The following is a 5,007-nucleotide window of genomic DNA, read 5'->3' as shown; positions in this document are numbered from 1 at the left end:
CATTGAAAACGTCACTAAAACAGGCAACTGCTTGAAGCAGCCTTTATGATGATGACACACGGAGCCTGGCTTGTTGATTGTGTAGTTTACTGCTCACATTTCATCTACAGTGAGTCGTAGCCGAGTGGTTTGTCCCGGAGCTAAGGCACTATTAGCCGCGACAAGCTAACAACCTTCACCTTCACAACATTCATTGAAAACAGGCAGCATATTATGCACAAATAACGTCAATAAAGCAGGCAACTACTTGAAGCAGCCTTTACGATGATCACACAATGAGCCTGGCTTTACACATTTGTGGTTTATTGCAGACTTTTCATCAACAATGAGCTGTAGTCGATTATAACAAGCTAACGGGTAACCTCGAAAAACCACTGTCCACATGCACAGATAATGTCCGTCTTTGAATCGTATGGGCTCCTGCAGATCCTGGTGTCGTCCATGGGGGTACAGTTAGAGATCCATAGGGCATGGCAGATGCAAAGAGAAGCCTCCAAACAGCAGTTATTTTTCAGGCAAGAGCCCCTTCCAAGCGTCCGGTGTGGAAAGTTTGTCTCCAAATAATATCCTGTGTGGCCATTGTTCACAAAGTGATAAACAGTAGCTCCTTTCCAACAATAAAAATTAAAATGCACCGATCGTAGTTTCAATACAGTTGAGACAACGAGCGCAGTGTTGTTGTGATGCCACAGACAGCGTGTGGAGGGGGCGTGTCGGAAAGGGTCAGAGGTTCTTAAAGAGACAGAGGCCTATTTCAAGTCATTCGCTACCACCATTTTGAAAGAGCAATTTTATACAAGGCAGTTATTCTAATTTACTGCATTTACAGACCAACAGAAGGTTTCGTCATCATTGTAGTGTGCTATAGACTGGTGCTATGTGGCTGAAAAAAGCATAATACCCCCTCTTTAATAGCCAGGGCTGGGAAATGTATCGCATTAACACATTGCATTAAAATGATAAAATCATCACGTTAGAATAAATGAAACAAAGTGCAGAAATTCCCCTCTCTTCACTGTTAAAGGCTGTTCCTTTAACAATGTTGAGGTCAGTCATTTTGCGATTGGTCACCTGTAATAATATGACGATACATTGCTCTGCCGTACTTACAGGGTCGACCACTAGCATTTCCTGGCAGAATTTTTTCAAGGAGCTTAATTAATATTTTACTTGGGATTGATATTAATCATTGGTAATAGAATAGATTCTTCCAAAAGCAATTATACAGCACATACTGGTTGGCTTTGTGCCCAATGAAATCAGTATTTTTCTCTTGGCAAAACAGATCAAGGCTGTAGCTTCAGCATAAAACCAGCGTTTTTGTGTGGGACTGTTGCTCGAGGTGTGATGGGGAAGCTGGGCTCAAGGTTATGTTGATATGATTACGGCCTTGGCTTCGCACTGACAATGCAGGGGTTTTTAAAGAGACGGGAGGCTCATTTGCCAGAAGAAAAGTAAAACATATCTGGCTTCATTCTCTTTTTCTTTTGCATGTCACTGTACAAGGTAAGTGTAGGTGTACTCTCACCAGGGCAAAAGCTAGAGTGCTGTGTGTCAATGGGTCACTAATTGGTGGAATGCAGACACAAAGATGAACCTTTCAGAAGAAGCAGCTGAACATGGTGCTCATAAGTGAAGAGCTGCATTAGCCAAAGATTATTCATTACAAGTAGATAGCGGTCGATATGTTCAGCATGGAGTTGCACCTTACCCTCAATCTTTCCAGCGAAGGAGATGTAAAAGTGGATTCACAACAACCAAGCGCTAACTATCCGTTCACCCCCTATACAGGAATACTAGCCAGATTAAAAATTGCAAAGAAGCGTGATAGTTTGGAATGGAGCGATCTTGTGTTTCTAAATGCAGGCTTGAGACCAGGGGTGAGCAATTAATGTTCACAAGGGGCCACATGAGAAGCCTGAATGGAGTCGGAGGGCCGCACCAACAATAACTCAAACTTATATCGGGATATAAGTATAGTATATGGGGAGTGTATCGCCGGGGTCCATAAACAAAAGCTCCAAAATAAAAAACATTTTTGATTTGGAAAATACATTGAGGACTTTATTTCAATAAATGAATAATAATGAGCCTGACAGGACTGTAGCCTCATAAAAACGGCTTGCACTTATTGCACTTTACAACTAAGCCTGTGTCACAAGTCTCTGCTACATTGTCGTCAATATTCATTCACTCCACACTCCGTGGTAGTAAGCTACTATTGTAGCCACAGCTGCCCAGGGGCAGACTGTCCATATCCCACTTGCAAATCACACAATGTGTTGTTTATATCCTGATTTCTTATTATGTCAGTTCCCTCTGCTGGACAACTGTGGAATTCATTCCTAAATTTAAAAAAAATCATAACTCCCCACAGGAATGGGCTAGAGCAGGGGTGTCAAACAAACGGCCCACAGGCCTGATCCGGCCCGCGAGATGATTTAATGTAGAGCATAAATTCCAGAGTATGTAAAAATAAAAAGTAAGTCTCTTGCCCATTCCTGTGCGGAGTTATGATTTTTTAAAGAATAACCAGAATGCTCATTCCAGCCACTAGGGGGCATTAAATTAAAAAAAAGGATAGAGTTCCACACGTGTCCAGCAGAGGGCACTGACATAATAAGAGCTCAGGATATGAACACACATTATATAGCCATGTGGTAAATGGACAGTCTGCCCCAGGGCGGCTGTGGCTTCAACAACAGTTTACCAACCACCAAGTGAATGAATAATGACAACTGCACTTTCAGGAACTTGTGACACAGGCTTGTAAAGTGCAATACAAGTGTAAGCCGTTGTCATTGATGAAGCTACAGTCGAGTTGGGGCTTTGATCAAATCACAGCTTATTATTATTCATTTATTGGAAACATTTTCTCTATTATATGTGGCCCGCGACCCGCCATGGGAGCTGAATTTCGGCCCGCGACCCAAAATGAGTTTGACACCCCTGGGCTAAGAGACTTACTTTTTTTTTTTTTGACATACTTCTGAATTTATGCTCTACGAGTTGTGGGCGGACTGAATCATTTTACCATATTTTGCCCAGGTCTGCTTTAGGCTGTAACGCTCGTGCCGATGAGGTGCGCTCTGTGTAATCTTCAGCTTCATACCTGGCGCAGTAAGTGGATTGACCGAGCTCTTCTCAGCTCTGTTCTCTTTCTCTCGGGAGTCAGGACACAGCCAATCTTGAACTCACAGTGGGATAAAGTTTGTGGCGTGTCCTGTGATAGCTTGAAAATGCTGAATGAAGCACATGAAGCAATGTTAGTGCAAAGGTGAGGAGAGAGAAGGGGAAGCTGGCAGCACACCACGCCTCAGTCGATCCAGTCTTTCTAAGCCGCGGCCCGGTGCCCTGGCCATGAGGGGCATGTTCACACGTGTATGCACCATTTCCATATTGACATGTGCTATAAGTAAAGTGCACATGCATGAGAGTCTATTTAGTGTTGAACTATGAATCACTGGTTGCACGTTGATGAATAAATAACTGTCAGTTCTGATGTGAAAAACGAAATCTAAATGGCTTCAAATGTATAGCACAAGTCAACACATTTTCCTTTACTTGATTGACTGATTTATGAAACTTTGCAGTAGTTGTTTTAAGACTTATTAAATGTAAATGTATCAACGTCCTATTTTAATGGCACAATATATATTTTTGAGTCATTGTACTAAAATGTGAACATAACTGAACTTTTGGACAAAAACATAATTTGTTACCAGGTGCTGAGGTTATACTTTTCTGAATCTGCCTAAAGTCACTGAAAATATATCATGAACACATGACTCGCCTGGACCTTGCTTTTGAGGAAGTATGTTGCTTTGACCAAGCCGATTCAGTGTTTTTGTTTTGTTTTTATGTAAGCGAGCGTTCTTATCTCACAATATACTGAGTAGGAACGTACTTCATCTTGGAAATCAAGAGCTTTGCCCTTTGACTCTGCTCTTCTGAAAAATTACCTATTTACTGCAGAAAGAGCGCAATTCCACCTGTGAATCTTATATACTCATGAACTGAACAACCTTCTACATGAACTTGAACAAAACAATTTCCTGTGAACTTAAAGAAACACTTAAAGAGAAACTGCTCTGACAAACATGTCTGTCTGAGCAGTTGGATGAGTTTATAAGAACCTTTAATTGCTGTTGTTAAGTGCGTGTTTTTAACTCTCCAGAGAAATTACTGTTGAAAAGAGACATCTTCATAAAATATACATGTCTTTTCATATTGCATTTCAGAAGTGACGAGTGATGCACTTAACTTTGAAAATAGAACCACTATTAAAAGTAACATTTTTAAGGGAATTATCTTTTGATAATGATAGTTCCATCACAATTTGCATTTATCTGAGAGAGCTTGAAAAGTAAAAAGATGATCAAAAAAGCATTTTGACATCTGGTGCGACTGTAATTGTCCTTGAAAGCTGCAAACCTTGTGCAGACGCAGGTGGGAGTCTGTGAAAGTGAACAGAGTGGATTCACACCTATCTTTGAGGATGTTGTCAGCCTGACGTGAGGTCAAGGACTTCCATGGACCACTCCTGCTGTTGAACACATGACTGAAAACAATCAGGAGGGTTCACCTGTTAACAAAACATCCATAACTATTTACAATACACACTGATGCATCACTTTACTACATTATAAAAAGTATAGTTGATATTTCCTCATGTGTCGTCCTTATGGCTTATCTACATGTGTCCGATACAGTGTGCACCTTTTCATGAATGGTTGCACAGCTTGTCCGTCTGTTTCATGACCAAGACAGAGATCCTTCACAACTTTTTGTCAAGAAATTTGATGCATTTCCTCTTAAAGCTTTTTATTTGGCTGCCTCTGCTGTGTCCACAGATGTCTGTGCACATCATGGATATTAATGTGACCGGTTGGCTCTCACAGCTTGCTTTTTCATCTTAGGAAACAGATGTGATGTCACACATTTTTAGGAATAATGATGGTGTGTACACAGAATTATTTGTTTTTCCATGTTCAATTTCCATTTCTT

Source organism: Gobius niger (genome assembly GCF_951799975.1).
Source record: "Gobius niger genome assembly, chromosome: 14".
Classification (NCBI taxonomy): domain Eukaryota; kingdom Metazoa; phylum Chordata; class Actinopteri; order Gobiiformes; family Gobiidae; genus Gobius; species Gobius niger.
Note: the sequence above shows the minus strand (reverse complement) of the source record.